The 14,569-nt window shown below is 34.4% G+C and overlaps 1 pseudogene; it reads right to left on the bottom strand.

Moving 5' to 3' along the window:
* Positions 1–7,412: 7,412 nt before the first annotated feature.
* LOC113457971 overlaps positions 7,413–14,569 on the bottom strand; it is a 140,265-nt pseudogene continuing 133,108 nt past the window's right edge.

Genomic DNA, 14,569 nt, shown 5'->3' with positions numbered 1-14,569 from the left:
GAGAATCAAAAGAAAAAACAAAGCATCTACTTAGAAAAGTTAGAAAATAAAAAAAAGAAAGTTAGAGAAATAAACAGAACAAACTTCTACTTTGTCATAATTCACATAGTAGACTTAGTATATCTATTGATTGCATGGCAAGAATAATGAAATTATACATGTATATGAATGTTTATACATGTGAATATCCATGTATGCTAATGTTCAAAGCCATGATTCATAGGAAACAAATAAAAGAAACAATTCTAGCACCCACCAACAGATGAGTATTTAAAGCAAAAGTATGTAATTACACAATTGAATAGTATTTGAAAATAGTAAAGAAAAAAACCATGGTTATGTTCCATAAATGAATGACTAATAAAAAAATAAAGTCATAAATTAAGTCCATTTATTCTATTATTTTATTGTTTATTAAAATGAAATTTTGACAAAAGTAATGTATTCATATATATATATATATATATATATATATACAATTCTGATATATTATTGGTTATCTATTGTGAGACAAAGAAGTAGCAAGAAAACTATATGTTTGATGTGGGAGGTGATGTATGCTGTGAATATGTTTTATTGCCATTGGTTCATAAAAAAGCTGCTTTTGTTCAAAGGCTTAACAGAATATAGTCAGGCTGGAACATATTATACACACACAGACACAGAGAGAGAGAAAGACAGAGACAGAGACAGAGAGACAGAGAGGGTAGGCAGAGTCAGGAAGATGCCATGTAGCCCAGCTTGAAACAAATGTCGGGAATGGAACTTTACCTGGTAAGCCACAGCCATGTGGCAATACACAGATTGATGGAGATGGGTTGGTAGAGTATAAAAGAGTTAGCCAGAAACATGCTTAAGCTATTATCCAAACAATAGCAATCATTATAATTTCTGGGTGATTATTTTGATTCTGGACAGTCGGGAGTGAACAAACCGCCTCCTTCTACACATGTTATTGGACATTTTCTTAGGATTGTTTGTTTAAGTCCATGATTTAACAGACAGTGAATGCATACATTGGAAAAGGACAATGTGTCACATATTGATTATATCATAATTAATTCCCTAAAACTTCATGTCTCCTAATCATAAGATGATAAAATATATCACTACTCTTTGGGTAATATAAATTTTGGGGCATTATGATAAGTGATTCAAAAATAGTATTTATGTGTTTAATTTTAGTTATTATGCTTCTAGGATAAGTTAATTACCTTATTTTTAACAGAAAAAAATGATTTTGTCATGTTTCTTTCTAGCCATTATTTAACTTAGTCTGATTTTGTATTTATTAACATTATATTAAGAAGATAGCAACAATTTGATCTTGAATACATATGTTAGTTTGTGCTAAAATAAAAGTATATATTTTTATAGCTTGACATATAAAGTTGTTATTGTACTTGATATAAGTCATATAAGAGGAAAAAAGAATAGCTAGTAGTCTTTAAAATCCATAAATCCAGATTGCATTGGGCTCATTAAATAGACTTTAAAGTCTTTGGTTATGTTAAGGTATTTACAGCAGTACAGTTTTATTGTACTCTAAGAGAGGCTTATTTGAATCTGTAATGTCTCTTACTTCCCAATCTTTTAAAATATCTGGAAGGCAAAATAAATATTATTAGTTATTGATTTTAAGTTTGGAAACTATTCCATCAGTGCAATTTGTTTTGTTGGGGAAAGGAGGGCTTTTGAACCTTTCATTAAGCTTACAAACATCATACTGAAATATCATATTTTCTTCTTTCACAAACATCCCAAAGTGGCTCACATGGGAAGTGGTAAATGATGAGATGAAATTTCTGAAGTATTACATTTTTCATAATTAAAAGGAAAATTGCATAATAACCTGGTTTATGGATGATTATGGGGAGTCAATAAGGACAATTATCTTCTTCTTTTGAATACTAAGTTTAAAATTAAAGTTCATTTTAATTTCCAACTCATTAAAAGGCAAGACCTAGAAAAAATACATTTCTTCTGCAATAAAGGTGATACTCAGAAATAGAACTCTATAAATCAATCATCTACCTAGAATTAATTCTTTTGAATTACTTTAATTCTCATAAAGGAGGATTAAAATGGGATTTAAATAAAACTAATATCTTATATTTCATACACCCACCAAAATAATTATCTAATGGTGGTGACAGTTTTCAGATTCAATGTAAATCTGTATTAAACTTCAAAAAGAAGGGTTCTTTCAAATCTGTTTAATTAATCAAACTTTAGTTAATAATTAATTTGTCCATTGTTAAAATTAATATGACCTGAAATTAAGGAAGATTAGTATATAAAATATGAGTTAACCCCCCAAAATATTTTACAAGTGCTTTTCTGAAGCCAGAACTCCTTAAGGTCTAAATGTGTGACTAAGAAGCCAAGTCCATGACTTTGTTAGTGATGAAAGCAATAATAGAAATAGTATATATATAAAATATAGCACCTGCAAGCATATCTGAAGTAAAATTTACATGTTATAAACAGCTGAGAGAACATTTTATAAGATTTGTTTCGATTTTTGTAAGTTTTGTATGCATGTATATTTTCTGTGCGAATGCATGGGTTTACAATGTGCTTGTGCACATTCTTGTGTCTGAAGGTGAAAGTGCACATCAGAGCATGCAATGGAATGTTGATATTTTCTCGTGTAACTTAAAAACTGGAATTATGTGTCAAGGAAAAAACCTATAATATTAAATTAAAATAACAATTTATTAGAAGTAAAATCTAGAGAGTTTGACACTGACAGATGTTCACTCAAAGAACAAAGTTAGTGAAGTTCTTTGCCCACAGGAGTATAGCTCTTGATGAAACTTTCAACTCTAAATTCCATGTGTCAAGTGGATAGGTTATCACACCAGGCAGTTTCAGCCAAATAATTGTCTGAAAATTGTTATCAATCTGCTTTGGAAAACTATATCTACCATGCTCAATTAAAACACTGGCAGAAATATTACTATTTTAATAGTCAGTAGAAATAAAACATGATTTATATAGCAAGAAGCTCTGCATACACCAATGCATCTCATGGACTACTTAATCTAGAACCTGTGGTTACATCCCTTAAATTATTCATAAAAATACATATCATTTCTCAATGGGCATGGAGAAAATAAAGAAAGGATGAGTTTGAGAATGTGTTAATCCAGAAAAAAAGAAGAGATAATAATTTTGTCCATGGGAATTTTTCTATTCTATTACTTTAAAATATTTTACACTGGAAAGCACAACACAATTTGAAAAAAATTAAATCTAAATAGACAAAAACACATTCACCTTGTCTGTGCTTGGCTATATATTCTATGGGAAGTCTTTCTTCTGATAATTTGGAAATATTTCCATGTTGGCTCTCTTTGACTTTGCCCTTTTCATAGTACAGATAAGTATTCTCAACTACTTTCACACTCATCCTAAGGATTAATGACTCTAAGATGTTTTCAAGATGAAATTTCTTTAAAGCACCATTAATAATAAAGAAAAAGGAAATTGAGCCTTAGCATAAATATCCTTGGACATCATGATAAATTGTTATTCTGATGAACATAATCTTTAGCTCAGACTTCAGAATATGGTGTAGTCTTGTGCCAAACATATTATAAGTCTTCCCTTATAATATAAGTACTCAAATCGTGCACAATGAAATTGCAAAACACTTACCTGCATAGGTGATGAGCACAGAGCACATGCACAAGTCAAGCTATATGCATTCTTCAAAAGTAATCAATATGATAATTAATTTCATGAATAAATTATAATTAAATAAGGTGCATCAAGATGTTAAAAGAAAGAAAGCTAAGGTAATCATAAATAGTATGTAATTTGATATATCTCATATTGTATTATCTCCTGAAATTCTATGACAGCTAATTTACAGAAAACTATTTTTCAAAACCAGGATAGGTCATATTTTCCTTTATGGAAGGCTCATTAAAGTATGAATTAGAAATTGTACCCCATAAAGAGTACAATAGTAGTGCTGCTAAGAAAGATAGCTATATTCTTCAACTCATGCTTGATTTTATGATCTTGTAAGTAGGTAATGTTTAATTCTGCTAGCCTATAAAATGTAATTTAGTATGCAAACACACACACAGGTTGTATGAGAAGCACAATTAATTTTGATATGTTTAAATACGATGGTATTTCAATCCAAACATATATTTCAAAGCAATTCTATGCAATGCTTTTGACTCACAAGTTCAGGGATGATAGCCCTGATGAGAATGTGGATAGTAAAATATCAGAACTGGCAGCACACAACTTCAATTTAGAAAAGAAATTAGATTTCCCTGCAAAGTAGATTAAGAAAGGAAGTAGAGACAAAGAGCAGTACAACACAAAGACAATTCAAGCAAACATTTCAAGACTGGGGAGAAGCTACATTTCTGCTTAGTGAAGTGGATGATTTAGAGACGGAGTCCTCAGATTTTAAATAGGAGTGGAGAAAGGAGAAATGTAAAATAGTCACTGGGCAACATGCTCCTAGAAATAAAGCATTTGTTCTCAGTCTCATAAACCATCCTTTCTTTTATGGATTCTAGGAATCTAAAATTCTTAGTTGCCTTAAACATGAAAAATGTTTATGCTTAAAAACTTCTTTTTGTTCTAGAACTTTCAGTTATGCTGTTAAATCACCAGTGTGAGATTTCTCTACTTTCTTTATGTAGGCACTTAATGTTATGTATGAACTTGCCTCTTAGCACTGCTTTCTTAGTGTTCCATATGTTTGGGCACATTGTGTCTTCATTTTTGTTGAATTCTAGGAAGTCTTTAATTTCTTTATTTCTTGCTTGACCCAAGGGTGGTTCAGTTGAGCACTGTTCAATTTACATGAGTTTGTAGACTTTCTTCAGTTAGTGGTGCTGTTAAATTCTAATTTAAACCATGGTGATACAATAAAACACAGGAAGTTACTCCAATTATTGTTGTATCTGTTGAGGTTTGCTTTGTTACCAAGTATGTAGTCAATTTTAGAGAAGATTCCGTAAGGTGCTGAGAAGAATGCATATTCTTTGGTGTTTGGGTGGAATGTTCTCTAGATGTCTGTTAAGTCCATTTGAGTCATGATGTCTGTTAATTTTCTTATTTCTCTGTTAAGTTTCTGTCTGGTTGACCTGCCCATTATGGATAGTGGGTTGATGAAGTATGCTACTATTAGTGTGTGGGGTTTGATGTGTGATTTAAGCTTTAGTAATGTTTCTTTTTCGTATGTATATCCTCTTGTATTCCTACTGCTTGTACTGGATTTTGAGAACCCATTCTCTTAATGGATACATTGCTCTGCCTAGATACAGTAGGGAGGGCCTTGGACCTTTCTCAAAGCAGTGTGCCTTACCCTCTCTGAGGAGCCCATGGGGGTTGGAGTAGGAAGATATGTGGAAGGAGTGGGAGGAGGGGAAGGAGTGGGAACTGGAGTTGGTATGTAAAATGAGAAAAGATAGTTTCTTTTTCTTTTTTTAATTAATTTATTTATTAAAGATTTCTGTCTCTTCCCCGCCACCACCTCCCATTTCCCTTAGACCAGGATGGAGGTGGGTGGTCCTTGGACTTCCCACAGGGCAGGGAACCCTGATTGCTCTTTGAGCTGATGAGGAAGGGGGACTTGATTGTTTTTTTCTTTCTTAAAAAATAAAATAAAGATAAAAAACTTATTGTAATAGCTGTATATAAATTAATAGTATATTCAAAAATAAAAACATAATAATATTTGTAACTTAAATGACTCTGTGGTGGATGTAAAGTCTAATTCTCACATTTGTAATTGCAATCAGTTCATAAGTATTCATTGATTTCTTATTAGGTACCAAGGCCTTTTCTGGGCTGTAAAGACAATCTTTATGCTTCTGACATTCTATTAGAAGAACAACAGTTTAAAAAAAAAGGATACCTATGATATGAAAGGTACTTATTATTAAAGGAGAATTAGTGAAGAGTACTAAGAAGTATGCATATAGTGGGGAAAATTGTAATACAAATAAAAATCAGAAAATAAACTCACTGGCAAACTTATGTGGGCACTGGAGAGATGACTCAGGGGTTAGGAACAACCAGCACTCAATCATGAGGACCAAAGTTCAGATCCTGACACCCATTTAAAAAGTCTGGATGTCTTGCTCATGACTGTAAACTTACCTCCAAACTGAGGGTTGGGAAGAGGCAGGAGAATTTCTGGGGCCTCTTAACATCCAGTCAGGCTGAGAAAATGTGAGAATCAGGTTCAAAGAGACACCCAGCTTCTGGCCTCTGCATAATAGAAGATTAGACCCCTGTGATGTGATGTTCCCCTCTGTATGCTGTGAATACCATTGGTTAATAAAGAAACTGGCTTGGCTTGATAGGGTAGAATAAAGCTAGGTGGGGAAAACTAAACTGAATGCTGGGAGAAAGAGTTACTGTGATCATGGTGTCTCTTCACACGAACAGAACCCCTAATACAAATAGTGAATGGACTCTACAAGTATAATTCAGTGTAACCACTAGAAGAATGGCTGTGTGCCCCAGAGGAAGTGTTGCGGGGAGGTTACTGAGGTGAGAGAAGGAGCGGTGGAAATAGTGTAAATACAGTGTACCCACGTATGGAATTCTCACAATTTAAATTCCCTAGTTGGTTTGATCAGCTGCTTTTAAGCCTTAGCAGGACTTTGGGGCAGAATCCAGGAACATTGCTCACTGCCTGGTTGCATGGAGAGAAAAAAGAAGCCATATTCCAGTGACACAGCATCACTGCTCACCCTAGCAACCTACGAAGCCACAAATGGAAACCTATGAGCAAGATACCAAACTTAGTGACCTGGGGTACACCTGTGTACCTTGCTGTCGTACAGAGTAGCTTCCACCACAGGAGTTTTGGGGTGATATTTCAGATACAAACCATAACACTTGCTAGCTAAAATACAAGTTTGGTATTACAGTAGCTGACTTATAATCTTTTCTATTAAAAATGTTCTCATTTTTAGATAACAAATCATAACTGCAAATAGATACATAGGAGTCATATTTGTGTATGTGTGACAGATTTCTTCGAAGATTTTCTAATTTCTGGACTGAAGAAATCTTGACATCTCAGTGCTTGTGCCTACAAAATAACAGGAATTCACAGGCATGCACCTCTATACCTCACCTGGAAAGACATTCTTTTTCAAAAACATTTAAAATTTTTAAAATTAAATATCCGGAATTTATGTGTATGAGAATTTACCCTGAATACCTGCATGAGTACTGTGTGCATGTCTGGTGCCTGCAGAAGCAAGAAGAAAGAAGAGAGCATCAGATCCCTGGAACTAAAATTGCAGACAGTCACTCTGAGCAGCATTTGCCCTTCATCACTAAAACCATCTCTCCATCACTAATAATTTTTCTTCTCCTCTTTTTTTTTCTCTTTTTTTTCAGACTAAATGTTTGATTTATTATTGAATCTGTTTGGCGGGGGGGAGAGGGGAATATAGGAGAGTACAGTGGAAGCTCTTGGAACGACAGGGCCTGCCAATTTTCCAGGGGATATATTTGACCCCATAGTCATCAGAGATGAGCCACTTTTCAGCTACCATGTTTTCAAATGCACTTGCATTGTACTTGATGAAGCACCAGTTCTTGGAGGTGTGGATCTTCTGATATCTGGGGAACTAGAACTTGGCTCCACCTAGAGCCTCAATCACGTCTTCCTTATTCTGAAGCTTTGTTTGATTGGGTATAATGACCTAACCAATGTGAACCCTGACTTCTGTGCCCTGAGGTTTTCAAAATGCACAGTGCATAACAGTATGGAGCATGTCAGCCTCAGTACAGAGTAGCATCCTGTTGATGGAGGTGATGTGGGAAGAATGAAGCCTCACTCCTGTATAAAAGCCATCTTTACTAAAGTTTTTTATCATTATATTTGTTGGCACAAATACTAGATGTCTCCAAGGATTCAGACACCAGTTGCTCATCCTTAACCTATAGCATAAATACCATAAATACCTAAACATAATATAATATATCATAAATACCTAAGCATGTATTAATCAACTTTTGCCTACTTCCTTCCCAAGTCAAAAATAGTGATCTTGTCATGTGACATGTGCCAACAGAAGCAAGACTTTGGGTGCAGCTTATTTTTACAATACTGATAATATTGCAAGGGATGGTGGTCCAGGATATCAAGAGGATTTTCTTCAGTGACTCCCTAGAGGAAGAGAGTCCTAATGTTTTCATATTTTGATTTAAGAAAAAAAAAACATGAAATTGTTTCTGTTGCAAATACCGAAACACTGGAATTGTAGTACAGAGCTGTAAAAGAAATCATTTATATTCCTGCCTCCATTCTGCAGTACTAAAACATCTAGCTGTGCACATTGCCATGTAGAATAGCACAGCATTTTCTAATACACATTTTAACAGTTTAATCATTTATTTCAAATGTAATTTTTAAATCATAAGTGGAGCTTTACAATACAAGTTGAAACATTTATTCTCTATTACTTTTGAGTCTAAAAAGCAATTTCAGAGCAGGCTTTGTGAATCCAGTCTTCTGTGCTATTTTTCAGGCTTCTGAAACCTAGCATTAAGTCACATTATTTTCTGTGTACATAACCATTGTACACTTACTGATATGTGGTTCTTGAAAATTGTTCATCACATGTAAAGAATAGTTTGTGTTGTAGGACAAGCAGTAAAGAAAACCATTAAATATATATGAAGAAATCACATGTTGTTCAACTTAAAAATAACAGAACCAGTGTTCTCTGTCATTAAACACAATGCATAAACATACAAGTGATATGCCTTTCCTGTGGATTGGGCCTTATCCAGTTGGAAAGCAGTCCATTCCTTTTATAACATTAGTACCACTACTGTGTACATGTGCAGATTTTATTACACTGGTTACTTTTGTATCTCACAAGGTTCAGGTGTGGTCAAGACCATTAAAAATTTTGTTTCCTCAAAAACCTCTATTACACCATCTGGTATTGTGAAACTTAGCTAGCAAAGAGGACACTTACTGTTCAGTACATACTTGGTTTCTCTATATCCCATCATCACAGTGTGCGGTGTTTTCACCAATCAAGTTTTGCCATCTAATTTTGGAAGGCAAAATAAGAGTTTGATAGAGAGTATAAACATTAAAAAATGGTATTCCTATCAAAAACAATCTACAGATTCAATGCAATCCCCATCAAAATCTCAACAAAATTCTTCACAGACCTTGAAAGAACGATACTCAACTTGACATGGAAAAACAGAAAACTCAGGATAGCTAAAACAATTCTATATAATAAAGGTATGTCTGGAGGTATCACCATCCCTGACTTCAGGCTGTGCTTTAGGATTACAGTAATAAAAACAGATTGGTTTTGTTATAAAAAACAGGTATGTGGACCAATGTAATCTAATAGAAAATCCTGATATTAATCCACACACCTAATTACACCTGATTTTTGACAAAGACTCAAAATCTGTATGATTGAAAAATAATTCATTTTCAACAAATGGTGCTGGCATAACTGGATATCAACATGTAGAAGATTTCAAATTGACACCATGCACAAAACTCAATTCCGAGAGGATAAAGACTTCAACATAAAGTTATACCTAACCCGATAGAAGAGAGAGTGGGAAGTAGCCTCAGTGCATTGGTACAGGAGACCACTTCCTAAATATAACACCAGCAGCACAGCAAAAGAGCAAAAATCAATTAGTGGGGCCTTCTGCTTCTGAAAAGCTTCTGCAAGCAAAGGACATTTAAATAAAATGAAATGGCAGCCTACTGAATTGGAAAAGAAGTTCACCAATTCTACATCTGACAGAGGTCAGATATCTAAATATATTAAGAACTCAAGAAATTAGACATCAAAACATGAAATAATTCATTAAAAAATGGGGTACTGGTCTAAACAGAGAATTTTCAACAGAAGAATCTCTTTTTTTTTTTTTTCAACAGAAGAATCTCAAATGGTTGAAAAACATTTAAGGAGTTGATCAGCATCCTTAGACATCAGGGGAATGCAAACCAAAATAACATTGAGATACCAGTCAGAACAGATAAGATTGAAAGCACTGATAACACCTTCCCTTGGAGAGAATGTGAAGTAAGAGGAACAGGCCTCCACTGCAGGTATGAGTCTAAACTGGTACTACCACTTTGAAAATCAGTATGACAACTTTCCAGAAAACTAGAACTCAATCTACAGCCTCAAGATCCAGCATTACCTCTCTTGGGCATTACCTCTCTTGGACATATACCCAAAGGATGCTAAATCATACTATAAGGACACTTGCGCAACTATATCCATAGCAGCATTTTTCATAATATCTAGAACGTGGAACAACCTAGATGTCCCTCAGCTAAGAATGGATAAAGAAAATGTGGTGCATTTACACAATGGAGTATTACTCAATAGTAAAAACCAATGACATCATGAAATTTGCAGGTAAATGGATGGAAGTAGGAAAAAAAATCCTGAGTGAGATAACCCAGACCCAGAAAGACAAGAATGTTGCGTATTCTAATCATAAATGAATACTAGGTGTAAAGCAAAGGATAACCGGACTATATAACACAGCTCCAGAGAAGCTAGGTAACAAGCAGGACCCTAGAGACATGCATGGATTTCCGTTAGAAGTGGAAATAGATAAGATCTCCAGGGTAAACTGGGGACAAGGGTGGTGGTAGAAGGGAAGGAATGGGGATGAGAACATGAGTAAATGGATGGACAAGTTGTGGATGGGACAGTGTGGGAGATCAATGAAAGAGATTTCTTAAAATGAGGAGCCATTATAGGGTTAGGCAGAAATCTGATGCTATGGAAATCCCTATGATTCCATACAGATAACCCCAGCTAGACTTTTATCAATAGTGGAGAGGGTCCCTGTAATCAGATTGGTGAAAACCTTAACTGTCACTATTGAACCTTTATTCAGTATTGAATGGAAGCAGATGTAGATATCCACAGTCAAGAACCAGGCCAAGTTCTAAAGGTCCACTCAGAGAGAGGGAGGAGGGAATATATGTGCAAGGTGTAGGAAGTCCATCTGTCTATGTGTTGCTTTTATTGGTTAATGAATAAAGAAACTGGCTTGGCCTGATAGGGTGGAGTAGAGCTAGATGGAGAAAACTAAACTGAATGCTGGGAGAAAGAAGATGGGGTCAGGGAGAAGCCATGTAGCCCCACCAGAGAATGACACAGGAAATTTACCCAGTAAGCCAGAGCCATGTGGCAATATACAGATTAAAAGAAATGTGTTAAACTAAGATATAATAGGTAGCAATTAAGAAGCTAGAGCTAATGGGCCAAGCAGTGATTAAAATAATATGGTTTCTATGTAATTATTTGGGGTCTGAGCTGCAGGGCAGCTGGGAAACAAGCAGGAGACCTCTTACAACACATAAAAAATTTAAAATTAAAGAGAAAGAAAAAAAGAGAAAAAAAAAGGAAATCTGACTATAAACATGCCAAGTTAAAGCCAGTCTTTTTAAGAAAGAATACTTCCATGTAATTTATTTGAGAGCTGAGTGGTATGCCCCCCAAAAGGCAAAGAGTGAAAAAACAATCAACAGTGTGTTATAAAATAGATTTAGGGGCCAGAGACAAGGCTTGGCAGTTAAGATCATTCACTGCTCCTCCATAGGACCCATGTACAATTGCCAGAACTAATGTCAATTCTGATCATACTGGTCAGATAACTTACATTCTCTTGCAACTTTAGATTCAGGGGCTCCTGAATCTAGTCTCTGTTGACATTGCACTGTCACGAACAACCACCACTCCCACAGAGGCACTCATTTACACATAACTTAAAAGTGATAATAAAATCAAGAATTTTAAATAATAGTCAAATGGGGTCTTTTTTTGTCATTTTTGCTCTCCCCCCACCTTCATTTGCCCTACCCTCCAAACTTTGTTTACTTAAACCCTTTCTAGGCATTATGACAATTTTCTCCTTCATGTCTTTTCCCTTGTATATGTTTTTCCCATCCCCCACCAACAATCACTTTCTGGTTTCCAGGTCTCTACAGGTTTTCTAAGTTAAACAATGACAGCAAAATCTAAAGATTCAATGATAGGATTCACACATGATTGAGAACATGTTGTTTTTATATTTCAGGGCTTGTGTAACCTCAGTCAGTATACTACTTTTCATCTGTTCTACCCTTTTCCCTGCGATTTCATAATCCCATCTTTGCTAGGGGTAAGTCCTCAGACCTATATCCCTGGTCCATCTTGTCATTTAGACTGGTTTGACCTTTCACAGTTCTTGTAGATACCATTGTAACTTCTGTGAGCTTGTATGTGCAGATCCCCTGCGGTATCTAGAAGACACAGTTTTCATCTAGTTATCCATCCCTTCTGGCTCTGACATTCGATATGTCACTTCTTCTGCAGTGATTTCTGAGCATTTAAATTGAAAAGAATAATATGGATGTCCCTTTAAGACTAGTCATTCTTAATTCCCTAATACTTCATAGTTTGGTCAACTGTGGGTGATTATGTTAATAGCCACCTACTGCAAGTGGAAAATAATTAAAGAAAATTATACTACCATATTAACACTTATAGAAAAAAATGTAAGGATAAAAGTCATATTTAGAGAAATATCTGATGCTAAATAGTGAAAAAAAAAAGGAAACTCTGCAGTAAGATCATTTTGAAGACAACAGAAAGTAACAAGACCTGATTGTAAAAAGAAAAATGGAGAAAGGGCTGCACTAGACAATTTCTTTATGTTCATTTCAAATTACAAGTCTAAAGCTAATAGATTAAGTGGAAAACAATATACTAATAGCATAGTAGAAAGTGGCTTGTTCTTGTCTCAGCTTGATATTCCACAGACTTTGTTGATCACCCCATGGGAAACATTACCCTTTCTCAGGAATGAATGGGAGGTTGGGAAGAAAGTGGAGAGAAGAAGGAGGGGGAACTGTGGCTGGTAGGTAAAATTTAAAATTTCGAATAAAAAATAACAAAAATTAAAACCTAATTTATGTGTGTGTCCTCTTAAATTTACTTTGCTTATTTCTTAATTTAATCTTCAAACAATTATATAGTTTTTTATGACTTGGTATATCTTGGACATAAATGTCAGAAAACAAAGGTGTATTTTTGTCATGCTGAAGGTAGAGATGAAAAGAATAATGCTTGCTTCAATATAAAACGTATATTTAAAAATATTGAGCATATTATGTTTGTGTATTTAGGAATATCTACACATACATAAACTAATACAACAACAAAAGCAATTAAAGAAAAATAATTTATGAACTGGAAAAAGAGCAAGGGATGGTGATACACTAGTCTGGCTTGGAGGAGAAAGAGAAAAGAAAAATGATTAAGTTATATAATAATGTAAAATTATTTTAAAAATAATAATGATATATTTTCCAGGTGAAGACATTTTAGGACTTAAATTTTTATATCCATTGAAAGTTAATGGTAAAATAAAACAAAGAACAGGAGTAAGAAATAGTTGAATAAGGGATTAGAGTTGATTTCAAAAGTTTAAATCTCTTGTAACTGACTTGTAAAGTACCTGCCTTGTAAAGTGTTTAATAAAACAGCACCAAACAATGTAGCAATTTTTATTGGTATATTTGAAAATTAATTAATACACACATTTATTGTACATGTAAAATCAATTAATTAATACACACATTTATTGTACATGTAAAATCACTTCTCAAGCATATAAGAATCATGAGTTGTTTGAACCTAAGTAGTTTATGTAGTCATTAGGAAAATTTGTAGAATTTTAATCAATTCAGACTATTATTTCAGAGGAGCATAATGCATGCTACTGACTGGAACTTGGAGTCTAGTTTTCACAGCTTTAAGTAGAGGAGAAATTTGCCCTGACTCTTCTCTAACCTAGAATTTGAGGGTATGTGTGTCCAAGTATAGGCTTATATTTTTGTTCTCCATACAATCTGCTCAGAATGGAGGCCAACCAAACTTTGAAATGAATATTTTAAAAGAATTTATGATAATAATTATAGTTAGCATACAATACAGAAAATAATAAAGCCTTTTTGGTATGTGAATTCATAACATGAAAAGTATTATAACAAAGTTAAAATGCATAGCATGAAAGGAAATATAACAGTTGTTTAAAACAAAGACATTATGAAATTTTCAAACAAATAAATGGAACTAGAAAAGATCATTCTGAGCAAGGTAGCCCAGTGTAGGAGGAGGGCCTGCTTGTTCATACCGGCCACCTGACTAGCTTAGACCCAAAATAATCACACAGAAACTGTATTAATTTAATCACTGCTTGAGTCATTAGCTCTAACTTCTTATTGGATAACTCTTACATCTTAATTTAACCCATCTCCATTAACCTGCACATCACCATGAGGTCATGGGCTACGAGCAAAGTTTTAGCATGTCTATCTCCACTGGCAGCCCCATGGCATCTCCCTGACTCCACCCTTCTCCTCCCATGCTATAAGCCAAGCTTGTTCTTTATTCATTAACCAATTAAAGCAATATATAGAAGGAAGGACCTCTTACTCTATTTCCCCCTTTTCTATTTAAACAAAAAGGAAGGCTTTAACTTTAACATATAACAAAACAGGTATCAAACAAGA

Source organism: Microtus ochrogaster, chromosome 2, assembly GCF_000317375.1.
Source record: "Microtus ochrogaster isolate Prairie Vole_2 chromosome 2, MicOch1.0, whole genome shotgun sequence".
Lineage (NCBI taxonomy): Eukaryota > Metazoa > Chordata > Mammalia > Rodentia > Cricetidae > Microtus > Microtus ochrogaster.
Note: the sequence above shows the minus strand (reverse complement) of the source record. Positions and strands in the feature narration are given on the sequence as shown.